We start from the raw sequence: 13590 nt of genomic DNA on the forward strand, positions 1-13590 counted from the left end.
TAGCCAACTCCAGGTGAGAAACTTGAAAGATGTTAATGCTCACGGCTTCACACCGGCAAGCTGCCCCTCAGTGATCATGCTCTCTAAAATATACACCATGCTAAATTGTGTGGAAGAATTCTACGTCTAGCCAAACCACAGGAGCTCTCAAAAGCCAACCCAATAACATTTAGAGGATTCACTCTCCAAAGCAAGCTTGCCAATGCCTGAGTGCCCACACACTCTATTGGCGCCAACGTCACCTCCTTTTAGAATGCATACATCCACCAAGATATCACTGCCTGTGGTGGTTGAACGGCCTTTCCAATGGACGAGGTGCATGTGAATGTAACACGTGAATGAATTAGCATTTACCAACAACTGGAAGAAAAAAATCCATTCTCTAAGATATGATGACGGAGCTGCTCTGTGATCTAGACCATCCCCCGCTCTCCAGCATCCTCTCTGTTTGCCTCTGCCTGGATGGACATCCAACTCAGCCCAGAAGGATGTGTCCTTTATAGTCAGAAGCCCTGTCATGGCTTCCATTTCCAGGCCCCGATTCCTGGTTAATGCAGCCAGAGCTCGCTTTCAAGGTAGTCTCTTCAGATCCCTTCCCTACCCTAACCACAGTGTGGGCTCTGGCCCCACCCTTACTCTCTACACCACCATTCCACATTATTGTCTTCTTCTCCCTCATTGTGACCCAGGACTACCCATGACCATGACCAACTGTTGAACCAGGTGCCTCAGAGGGTAGAAATGACCAGAGATTGCTAACTTGAAGATTTCACAGATAGTTAATGAGACATCCTGACTAGTCAAATGACATAAGAGGAAGTCAATGAATTCTAACCTCAAGGGCAAATCCTACAGTACACTGGCTGTCAAATTCAGCTACACACTGGAGCCACCTGGGAGCTGTGCATAGTACTGACCGCTGGACCACCCACTGGCCCTGGGCTGATGGAATGACTCTGGGCTAAGATGGGACACTGGGGTTTGTAAATTACCAGTTAAGTATAATATAAAGCAAACTTTGAGAACACTGCTTTTTCCCCACATGAAGAACTGTGTGCATACAGATGCAGAAGTACACAAATCTGCAGCATAAGGCTCCTTGAGATCCATAGATTAAATGCACTGCAGTCACCAGCACCCTGGCTAGGAACACCACCATCCTCCTATTTCTGCCTTCCCAGGTGATCACAGCCCTGGCATCATAGCATGGAGGAGTCCTCCCTGCTGAGATATCTCAGTGTGGAGAATGGAGAGCCCCTCTCTCCTCGGAGTCCCTGCTTTGACAACAAGTGCACTGGAGAAGTTTGTATGAAGTTGGAGGCACAAAGGCAGGCTCCCTAGATGAGGCCCTATTGAAGGGAATCTACATTTCCAATATAACAGATGCTTCAGAGAGAAACTGAGAGTGCCAGCTCTGAGAAGCGGTTCCACTTCATGCAGCTTCAACCAGAAACAAACCTCAATGTGCTTACAGGGAACAAGACCGTTCCTTCAATTGGAAGCTGCCTGCACAAAATGCTTCTGTTCTGCACTTCCGAGCTTTTCTCAGCCAGCACGTTCAGACGATGTTTACACCCAATGTGCAAACTGTGCTACCCAGAGATCCCTTGGGACATCACCAATATTCACGTGGAACATTGGACGGTTGACAAGATTAATGGCCCAGAGTTTCATTGAAATATTTTTCTCAAATATTTGAAAACTCACTGGAAACGAAGGTACCCATGAGCAACAAACTCTGCTTTATACAAGACACAGAAACTTCTAAGTAAAGCCCGTAACTGCTGGCTCTATGAAGGATTCCAATTTCTACTAGTTCAACCAAGCCCAAATCCCAATATGCTCTCTAGAAACACTTTTACATCCTGCAATTGAAGCTGTTTGTACACCCTGCTTCTCTTCTGCACTTCACACTCTTCTCATTGAGCACATTCAGAGAACAGTTCAGGCTCAATACCCAAAGTGTGCTAGCAGGAGAGCCCTTGTACCTCGGAGCACATGCTCAGATAGGAAGTGATAGGACTGATGGGTGGGTCAACACCTCAAAGATTCTTTGGAATCCATTCCTCAAACGGATTCTAAAAACTATTTTGAAGTTGCATGACCCTGTCTCCAATGACCTCCGCTTTATTGAGTGCATAGATGGTTCCAAGTGAAATGGTGCCATCAGCTCTGACAAGAGGTTCTGCTTCCTGCATGTTCAACCAAGGAAAACCCACCACGTGTTCACTGAGAACAAATCTACTTTGTGCACAAACTTTTTCTGTTTGCCCCCTACAAATGCATCTCAGGATGCACATTCAGAGCACATTTCCTGCAAAAAACATGAGAAAGTATCATTGCAAAAGTCCACTCTGGTCTGGCATCACCAACATTGATTAGAAAATGAATTGCACAAGTTTCTTCTTATCCCCTTGGTCTCCTTCTTCTAAAAACTCATTGAAACTGCAGGTACCTGACAGTAACCAACTTGCCATTGACCAAGAGCACAGTTGCTTCCAATGGAAACTGGGCCTGCCAGCTCTCAGAAGCCATTGAATTAAGGCTACTTCAGCCATGTACAAAGCTCAATGGGCACGATGAGAAAAAAGTCATTTCCTAACATGAAAGCTGCTTGCCAAAATTCTTCTGTTTTGCACTTCCAAAATATTTTCAGGAAGCACACCCAGAGCACAGTTTCAGCCCATATGCAAAGAGTGCTAGCAAGAGAGCCCTTGGACCTAGGTTCAGCAACTGGAGGAGAACTGTGGGCCCACTGGGAAGAACAATTCCCCAAGGTGGATTGAAATCCATTGCTCAATTGTTTGTCACAGAATTCACTTGGAATCCAAGTGCCTGCCTGCATTGAACTCACATTGACCAATTGTACAGATGCTTCAGAGGGAAACTGCCACCTCTGAGAAGCGGTGGTTATTCATGCTAGTTTAAGTAGTGACAAACCCCAATGTGCTCACTAAGAACAAAATGAGCTCCTGAATGTTGAAGCTGCTGAGAGACTGCTTTACTTTTGCACTCCCAAACTACTCTCAGCAAGCACATTCAGAGCCAAGGTCAGGCCCAAAATACAATGTTGGCTGGCAAGAGAGTCCTTGCATCCAGGATCACCAATTTTGAGAAGCCAATGAGGACTGATGAAAAGATCAATTCCACGAAATTCCATGGAAATCCACTCATCAGTCCTTTCTGAGAACACTTAAAAAGAAGGTTTCTGCATGCAAGGAACTCTTGATGATAGATGGCAATGTTTGCCAAATGCAAACATGCCTACCAGCTCTGAGAAGCCATTCTCATTCACACTGCTTCAACCAGGGAAAAATCTCCATGCGCTCACTGAGAACAAGTTAGCTTGTGCTACTTGAAGCTGCTTCTGCAAACAGCTTCACTTCTGCACTTCTAAACTGTTCTCATCAAGCACATTCAGAGCACAGTTCAGGCATGAAACACAAAGTGTGACAGAAAGAGATCACCAACTTGCAGGAGGAAAGAGGACCAGCTGAGAAGGTCCGTTCTCCAAAGTCTCACTGACATCCATTTGTCACACTTGTTTACAACATACAGTTGAAGTGCAGGTGCCCACATGAGTGAACTGTTTTGGATCAACGGCACAAAAGCTTCAATGTGAAAGCATGCCTGTCACCTGTAAGAAGCAGTTTTGCTTTATTCTAGCTCACACAGGACAAACACCATGTGCCCACTTACAACAAAGTTAGTCCTGCAAGTTGAAACTGCTTGCAGCAAATGGCTTCCATTCCCCACTTGTAGCCATCAGTGGTTGACAGATGGCACAGAGGCTTCAATGTGAAACCGTGAACGCCAATCATTACAAGTGCTTCTGACACTCTAGTTCAACCAGGGACAGCCTAAAGTGCTCAACGAGAACACACTTTGTTCCTGCAAGTGGAAGCAGCTTGCACGAACTGCTTCAGTTAGAAAATTCCAAGTTCTTCTCAGCACCACATTCAGAGCACAGTTCTGGCCCAATAGAAAATGGGTCCTACCACGAGGATCCCGTATCTATGATCACCTTCATAGGGTAGCTTCCCAACTTCTGTGTGGAAGTGTGTTTCTCCTTGGCCCTTACACTGTTGTGGAGACCACTAGGAGTTCAGCTTTGTGCAGGATCATCTGACCCAGACTTTTTGCAAGACCTGTACAGCCCTCACACATGCTCAGATGCTACAGGACTTTTCAGACCAGTCCAGGCAACAGTAGGCATCCATTCATTGTCTGCAGTCTACAGATTCCTAGATGCATGGCATTAATTACCATCAAATGCAGAATTTTCATCAAAAACTATATATATATATATATATATATATATATATATATATATATATCATTCCAACTATATATATATATATATATATATATATATATATATATATATATATCATTCCAATCTGAATCAAGAAAATCGGAAATATCCCCAAATCCAAAGAGTGGATCCCCATTGTGATGCTACCAGTGGAAAATTCCACAGCTGACCTCATGGGATGGTTCACAGTCAAAACAAAGCTGCATGAAAAATATTACATGAGATGACCTTCCTGCTATGTGAAAAGTGGCATGTGAAGTACACGTGCATGTCTTCCTCAGACATGGGTTCATTTGCAAGACACCTTGTGCACTTGAAAATACTCCAAAATGGGAGAAATCAGAACCACGTCTCCAAAGTATTTCAGCAGAGACCAACTCCATCTGTCTATCTCTCAGTGAGTGTGTGTGCTCTTGTGTGTGTTTGTGTGTCTTTGTTTGTGTTTGTACCATGATAGCTGATACTTCATTGCCCCCATTGGAAAACTGACTCAGATAATGCCATCTGCCAAACTCCTAAAAACCAAAGTTCTTGCTGATAGAATGAAACATTCCTTCCTGTTGGTTTGGATGTGTCCTTTAGGAATCACTGCTACATTTAGTATACTCAAATCATCAGAGTAGATCAGGTAACAAAAACATATATATTTTAAAATAATCATATATTAATGGAAACAACAAATACAGTATAGAGTAACAATTGTGTTACTAAACAAGGTCAAAGACAATGGCAAACTATAGATTCAAACTTTGAAGCCAATAGTAATCAATGTAAATATTCCTGGGCTGCCTCAGCCCCGCCCAGGCACACAGCAGCAGAATGGTTTTGCAAGCATCCTCAGGAGGGCTGGAGCCTTCTTTGCAGGACGAGAGGGAGGTTGAGGCTGGATCCACTCATCATTCTTTTGGGAGAGGCTCCTTTTCCTCAGCACAAAGTTGGATTTTTTGTGAGGATTCTTGGCATAAAATACATTGGCCTGTGCTGGAATCCTCAGCTCTGGGGAGAGAGGGGTGTACAAAAAGAAGGTGGCACTCAGGAGGTGCTCCCTAGGACACCCCAACATCTGAGAGCCTGTGCCAGAAAAGGCCAGAGCCACACACCTGAGAGCTCTCCAATTCGGCACCAATACCAACAAAGACAGCCTCCACAGTCCTCCCTGAGGAAGAACTAGGCAGAGCACTTCAACAGACCTAATGTCTGTTCCTACCAAAGGCTTTGGACTCCAGAACATCTCAGGTACTCTTGCATCTGCCAAAGCACACCACTAGATTTACATCTGAAATCTCCCACAAAAGGCTCCTGTGCCGAAGTTTCAGTCCCCGCATGAGCCATCTTCATAGGTGGGTTTGGAGGGAAGCTTTGGATGGTGAGTGCTCTAATGTCAACCTGAAATTCTCATTCAAGATGAATACACTACTGGGAGGTGGGAGGGACTGGAAGAAACGTTGAGCATGGTTGGAGGAAGACCTAAACAGGGTTGCGCCCTGGGCAACAGTACCTTGTTCCTGTTGGCTCCACTGAATCCTCATTCTCCAAGTAGAGGTCCTCCTCCTCCTCTCCATCTTTCTCTCTCTCCCTCTCTGCCAGCCTCGTTCTCTCTCTCCCAGTCTATGCCTCTGTGGCAAGGGCTGAGGAGCTCTCCACTGCCACACACTAGAGCTTTATGGACAGCCTCAGTGCACAACCAAAGAGAATGCTATGAAACCCAGAGAAAAGGCCTAGGATTCCTCCGCTGAGTTATTTTCCTCAAGTATGGCCACAGTGAGGACAGGCTGACCAGCATGGATACCACATTAGAGCCATGATTCTGCATTGGTGGAGCCTGCCTCCATGTGAACCAGGCTTCTGAGAATGGAGGCCACATTTCAAATGCTGCCCTTCTGAGAACAATGGTTCCAAAGACCAGCAAAGGGACTGCTTCCCTCCAACATGGTGTATGGCCCAGTGGTGCCATGACCTCGAGTGGGGGAATACAACAGCCTGCTTCTCCTTCCTCTGAACACCTGTTTCCTGTCACCCTCCTCTAAACTAGAGCCTGTTCTCCATCACTTCTGGGTTGGATGTGGGGATCTCTGCTATGAATTTCTTAGGCTACCAAGGCCCCAGACAGACTTCCTCTTCCATAGACTCTACGAACCTAACAGTAGGTTAAGATAGGAGACAAGTGATCCTAGAACTCATAGGGATGGTGGTCTTCAGTGTACATAGGCTGGGATAATGGCTGCTGAGGTGTTTGGCTCACAAAACCAACCCACCAACCAATGAAAAAGCACTGGCATTATTATCAGATGAGCTCTGTGGCTACGTGCTCAGGAAGCCCTCATCTGACTTTAGTTAGGGATCACAACCTGGCTATTGTGATCACTCCTTGGCAAGTGGACTCAGGTGCGGAAGACCATGGAATTTATGCAAAAACAGATGATTCAGGCTGTCTCCCAGGCTGTGTTTTCTTCCCAATTTCATCCTGTTACTGCTTGCTAGAATCCTGGCAATGCTCTGCCCAGGCAGTGGTTTTCTGGTCACACAGAAGGCTTTCAATAGGACTGCTTCAGTCCACAAAATGCCAGTTCCATCTTTAGCCCATGCATTCCCATGTTCCTTTGAAACCACTCCTATCCCAGACCATGAAAGCATACTGCTCCTGGAAAGAGGCTTTCCTCCTCACTCCTCAATGATGTCAGCTTTGTATGCCTGTTCATGTCCAGGGGAGGGCACCTTGTGGGGAGCCGCAATATCCACTGAGGTATACTATTGGACTTCGAGACCTTCCACCAGCAGAAGTGCAGTTGTCTTTGTGCACGAACCCAACACACCTGTTGGAGTGTTCTTGGGGGTCAGAGACTAATCTTTGGTGCTAAGAGTTGACCTGAGTCCACATCCTGACCCTTGCTCTCTGCCATCTGATTGTCCCACTTACTCTGACGGTGAGAGATGATTTGGCCCAGCTCATAATCCTCCGGTTTCTCCTGAGTAAGCAAGTGTAGGTCGAGGGCGCTGCGGATGACGACAGGAGCCCTATCGTGGCAGGTCACCTGGAGCAGCATGGGAGACAGGCCTTCAGGAAATGGGCCTTGAAGTGACTACTCAAGGACAGTGGGCAGGGTCATTCTGGAGGCATCTCCACTCTAAATACAAGGGCAACATCCATGACCCTACTACCTGAGGCTGACGTCCTGCTCAATGTGTGGGCTCTTCCCATAGCCCTCTAGCCCAAGCCTTGTACATAGGACTTACTGGGCTTGCCATTGCTCTTTGTGGAGCCACACTCCTCTCGAAGTGAAAGGACTCCACTACCTGCATACAGATGCAATCTCATCCCACAAGTTGGGAGGAATGGGACAATAGCCTCCAAGATCCCAGGTCTGCCCGAGGATGCAGGCGGCATTGGGAATGGCCTAGGCACAAAACCTAGAGGCTTTGGTCTGGATTTCCAGGGCCAAAAACAGACCCAGGAACATGACCACACACAGGAGTGCTGAAAGATAGCCACGAGAGCTCCTGGCCTCCAGAGGCTCAGTGCTGGCTGGGATGTAGGAGGTCACCTCATCCAGTAAGTTTGGTCATTGGGTTACCTGGACATTTAGTGTGCTTGCTCCACATCCATATCAACTCTGCAGAGAGACTCTCTCATCTCCTTGTTCAAGGAACATGCAGAACCTCACACTGCTGTCCTCCTCCATAGACGTCAGCATCCCATACAGGGGAACCTGCAACCTAGGTCCTGTCCTATTCTCATCGGTCACCCATACCTGTCCCTGCCCTTCTGGACTGCATGCTGCCACCTGACACACAGACTCCCTCAGACATGGCGGTGGACAAGCTGCTGCTCTCCCTCATCTCAGCTCCAGCCCTTCACACTGCCCTCTCCCTTCTTGATTCCCATCTATCCTCCTGATCATCCAGAAGCTCCAAATTCAAGAGGGCATGAGTAGTCCATGGTATTGGACCAGTGTCTGCTCCCCACCCAGGTGTAAGCACCAGGAGACACCCCTCATCCCAGGCTTACCAGAACATTCTTGGCCATCTTTGGACTTTGTGTTTCTAAGTGGACACGAATTAAGCAGGTGTCTCCCACCTGCTTGTGGGAAAGTGGCCTGGAGGACTTGCAGGTTGATTCTGAGAACTGTGGGGGATGGAACATCAGCAAACCCAGAAACAGAAAGCCACCCCAGCCTGTCAGTTGGCTCTATGGGCTTCTAGCACATATGTCCAGGTGCTGAGGCTTCTTATTTCCTCAGGTGGGAGTGGAATGGCAGCACAAGTACAGCTTGAATAAGGTAGGTGATTACCTCCTTTCCCTTGACCTGGGGGCGTTTCCTCACGATGAAATATTTTATTCCTGGATTCATGGACAGACACACGAGTGAGTGGTCAGAGACCTTGATTTCTGCAGAGCAAAGTGGAGAGAATTGTTAGGTGGCACTCAAGGATTATACCACAAAACACCCACACCCCCTGAGATTCTCTGCCAGGCCCACCACACTTTGGTATTTGGGGGCCAAGGCCCACTTTCTCTTGGCTGTGAGTTATCCTGAGCCCACTGTGGATCATGTCTCCCCACTGTCTGATTGTCCTACTTACTCTCATCCTCAGACATCATACTCAGCAGCTCAAAGTTGTCCGCATCCTCATGCTGCAACAAATTTTGGTCCAAGGCCCTGCGGATGAGGCTCATCACCGTCTCCTGACAGGTCACCTGGATCAGGGTGGGACAAATGTCATCAGAGAATGGCTTTTAGAGGAGCTACCCAGAAGACTGTGGTCAAACATTCAGGAAAAATCTCAGCTACATATACAAGGGCACAATCTTGTTATCCTGATACCCGAGTGTGTCCTCCATATACCCCCTGGGTTCTTGCAATGTGCTACTAGAACAATCCTGGTACAAATATCTGCCTGTACCTGCCATCTCCCCTCCACCTGGGGAGCCACATTCCACTCAGGTCAAAGGACCAAACTGCCTATGCACAGACACACTCTCATCTCACTGAGATGAGAGCAATGGGCCAGGGATCTGCGCACCAAGTGTGCTCTGGGATGCAGGCTGCCTTTGTGGGTGGCAGAGGCAGATGCACTGAAAATTTTGGTCCTGACTGCCACGACACAAAACAGACTCAGATACAAGAGTGTGCACTTGAGTGCTTCATGAGAGCTTTGAGAGGCCCTGGCCTCTGGAAGCTCGGTGCGGGTCTGGTTGTAATGATGTAGTTGACTCAGCACTGGCAGTCACTGAACATGTCTCCTCTGCAGCTGGACACCTGCAGCATTAGCGTGTCTACTGCACATCCATAGAAATTCTGCCAAGAACCCCTTTAGCTCCGTATTTACATACATGCAAAGGCTAACATTCCGAAGCTTTGGCATGACCCCCCAGGTGATCCTGACCCCAAATTTCTACACCTAGTCATGCTAAGGAGGTTCTCTTCCCTGCCACCAGGAACACATCCCCTCCTACACATGTGACAAGTCACTACCACCTCCTCTGCTCCAACCTCACTCATTGAGAATACCAAGTTCTAGGCACTGCAGCCTGCACCCTGGACATATCTCTGCCTTCATCTGTCCACAGCACTTTTGTCTGCACTTCTGGCCTGCAAAACCCACAATACACAGGCCCATTCACCACTGCAGCTGGGCATGCTGATGCTCTCCCTCCTCAGGTCAAGCCCTTAAGACAGACCTCTCTCTTCTTTATTTCCCACCATAGCCCCAGGGTTGGCTGTGTCTCCTGCCTTCCACTGTGTGGACACCCAGGAGGCAGCCCTGCTGTCGGGCTTACCAGGATGCACTTTGTCTCCCTCAGGCTCTGTCCCTCTAGGAGGATGTGAACAAAGTGGCTGTCTTCCACCTGCTCGCTGGAGTGAAGCAGCGAGGAGCTGCTACTGGTGACTTTTCTTATGCAGCACTCATTGCTTTGGGTGGCCTGGGGCAATGATCCTGCAGCCACTGCAGAGCTGCTGCTCACAGCTGCTGGGGTCCTGGATGTCACTGCCAGAGAAGGCTCCAAGAACTGTGGGGGATGACAACATCAGCAAAGCCCAGCACCTGCACCCCACCCAGCCTGGCAGTTGGTTCTGTGGGCATCTACAACATCCATCCAGAACCTGAGGTTCTTGTCCCCTTGGAGGATGTGGAGTGGCACCAGGAGTAAAGAGTGAAGAAGGTGGCTGTTTACCTCATTTGGCTTGACCTTCAACGCCTTGCTGGCAGCTGTTTCCCGAAGAAGAAAGTTATAATCCACTCCTCCATCCAGGGCGTAATATACTTTCCCATCAGCAGGGATCCTCAGCTCTGGAGAGGCAGGGGCAGAGGCGTGGTAGGTGACACTCAAGGAATACACTACCCAACATCCCCCCCAACTGAGAGCCTCTGCCAGCTCAGGTCTCACACCTGAGAGCCCCCGAATCCAGCTACTGTTCCACCAAAGACTCCCCACTGATTCCTCCCTGAGGACCCTCTATGCACAGGAGGTCCACTACAGGAACACCTTTCAAGGAAATAGCCCCTTGTACCCCAGAACCTCTTAGTTCACGTTGGACCCACCAAAGAGAAACAGCAAGACTTTGTATCTGGATTGGTCCCCAAAGACTCATGTGTTCAAGGTTTTCTCCCCAATGCAGCAATGATCACAGGTGGGTTTGGGGAAAAGCACTTGATGGTGGGTGCCTCCACCTTGCCAGTGGATTCAACCACTCATACGGGCTACACTAATTTGAGGGGTGTGGTTTCAAGGTGTGTTGAGCATGGGTGAAGGATGTCCACAGCAGGGCTGTGCCATCCAGAGCAATATATTTCTCTTGAGTTCCCCACTTCTGCATTTCCTCCTCATGAGTATAATTCTCATTCACATTTTTAATCAATTTATTGTTATACTTCTTGTTCGGCTTGTGTTTCTCCTTCTTGTTCTTGTTCTTCTTCATCTTCTCCTCATGCTTCTTCTTATAGTCATCTTGACCTTCTTATTCATGGCCTCCTCCTTCAACTTATTTTCATTTTTCTACTCCTCCTTCTCTTCTTCCTCGTAGTCCTCCTCCTCCTCCTCGTCCTCCTCCTCTTCCTCCTCCTCCTCCTCCTCCTCCTCCTCCTTCTTCTTCTTCTTCTTCTTCTTCTTCTTCTTCTTCTTCTTCTTCTTCTTCTTCTCTCTCTCTCTCTCTCTCTCTCTCTCTCTCTCTCTCTCTCTCTAAGAAGGGTTTACAAGCTGTGAAGGGTTCTATTCTACCACATACTTCTCTCTAGAAATGGCCTCTGGTCCTAAGTGGACTCAGTTTGCAATGAATAGAAAGATTGGAAGCCAGAAATGATTCTTCATTGAACTGCTTTTCTCATGTACTCGTCTAGGTCAGGAAAGGCTGCCAAAGTAGGCACCCTGTGGTTGTCTGTCTTCTTTGACACAAGACAAAGAAGCCTGTCTTCTTGGCCCCTTGTGTATAATAGCTTTGCAATGCCTCCTCAGGCCAAGGAAAGAACACATGATAGGCAGTTCCACAGCCCCTGGGGAACATGAAGAACCTGCAGATTTATGCCCCATCATTACACTTTGCTTTGTGCACAATTCCCACCATACTCTTCCTTGGCATTGGGTCAATGCACACTGTGTTTTGGCTCCCAGTTATCGTGAGCCCACTGTGACTCACTGCTCCCTACCCTCTGATGGTTCCACTTACTCTGATGGTTTGAGACAATTGGCAGAAGTTCGTAGTTTTCTGGATCCTCCTGCTGGAGCAAGTGTGCATCTAAGGCCCTGCGGATGATGACTGGAGTGCTGTCCTGGGAGGTCACCTGAGCAGGGTTGGAGAAAGCTCATCAGAGAGGGAATTTAGGAGTAGCTACCCAGAGGACAGTGCTCAAGGACAATCAGACAAGAGAGCTCTCAACACAAGGGCACCATCTTGTTACCCTGCTACCTGAGTCCTTCATGTGATCATGTGGGGTCTTCCTATGAGCCTCTAGTCCAATCTTGGTACAAGAGTTTGCTTCAACCTGCTATGCCCTACAGGGACAAGGGAATAAGGACCAAAAGGCTTTGTACAGACACACTCTAGTCCCATCAAGATGGGAGGAATGGTCCAGTGGACTTCCATATCCCTGCTCTGGTCTGGGATGCAGCTGCATTTTTGTGTGGACCAGGCACAAACCCTAGGTGCTTTGGTCCTGACAGCCAGGGCACAACACACACTAGGACTCTTTAATGATAGGCATGGAAGTTGCTGGGTTCGAAAGTGTCAGTGCTTGCTGGGGTGTCAGGAGTTTCGGACCCAGCAGGTGCAGTGGTTCAACATGGCTCCCCTGGAGGTGGTCACCAGAGTCTCAATATGGATACTCCACACCCAGGAAAATTCTGCAGAGAGAGCCACTAAATCTCTATTCACATACATGCAAACTAGGACACTAATGGGCCTCTCCAAGGCCCCCAGTTATCTGTGACCCACACCTACCCACCCTAATCATTCTACAATGGCTCCCTTCCCTTCAACCAGCAACATATCCCCTCCCACACACAAGAAAATGACTGCCAACTCCTCTGCTTCAACCTCCACGGTTCAATATACTCCTCCTCAATACCAAAATCAGTAGAGGATGGCCTGTACCCTCGATATTTCTCTGACCTCCTCTGAACCCAGCACTCACTCCTGCACTTCTGACCTGCACACCCCAAACCACGCAGGCCCACTCGCACCCAGACCTAACATGCTGCTGCTCTCCCACCCCTCTCTTCCTCATTTTATGCTCTCCTTCCTGACCTTCCATAAGCTCCAGTTCAAGAAGACAGGCCTAGTCCAAGGTGTTTGCTGTGGACTCGGTCTTCCCCAGTGTGGGCTCCCAGGAGACTCCCCTGCTAGAAGACTCACCAGGATGCTCTTATACTGTGTCGTCCTTTCATTTTCCAGGTAGACGTGAATGAGGCACCTGCCTCTCACCCGCCTGTTGTACTGGGGCTGTGGGGAGTCCCGAGTGGAGAACCCTGATGTCCTGGACTCCGGCTCTGCCCCTTCCCAGGGAGAAGGCTCTGGCTCTGGGGTTGGCTGAGGAGCCGTGACAGGAACTGAGCTTGTAGCTAGAGGAGAAAAGATGCCAACATGACTGCCTTGCCCTGACCTTCACACAGACAGACAATACCCCTGCTGCCAGGAAGAACTCAGGCCCTTAGCCCACACAGGACCTCTTTGCAGACTGGGGTCACTTCCTGAATGGACAAAGGCTTATCCTAATTTCCAGCCCAACACCAGGCATACAGACTCCCCGCAGTGGGACAAGAGTCAGACCTTTCCTCACAT

The sequence above is a fragment of the Urocitellus parryii genome, unplaced genomic scaffold (genome assembly GCF_045843805.1).
Source record: "Urocitellus parryii isolate mUroPar1 unplaced genomic scaffold, mUroPar1.hap1 Scaffold_37, whole genome shotgun sequence".
Classification (NCBI taxonomy): Eukaryota; Metazoa; Chordata; class Mammalia; order Rodentia; family Sciuridae; genus Urocitellus; species Urocitellus parryii.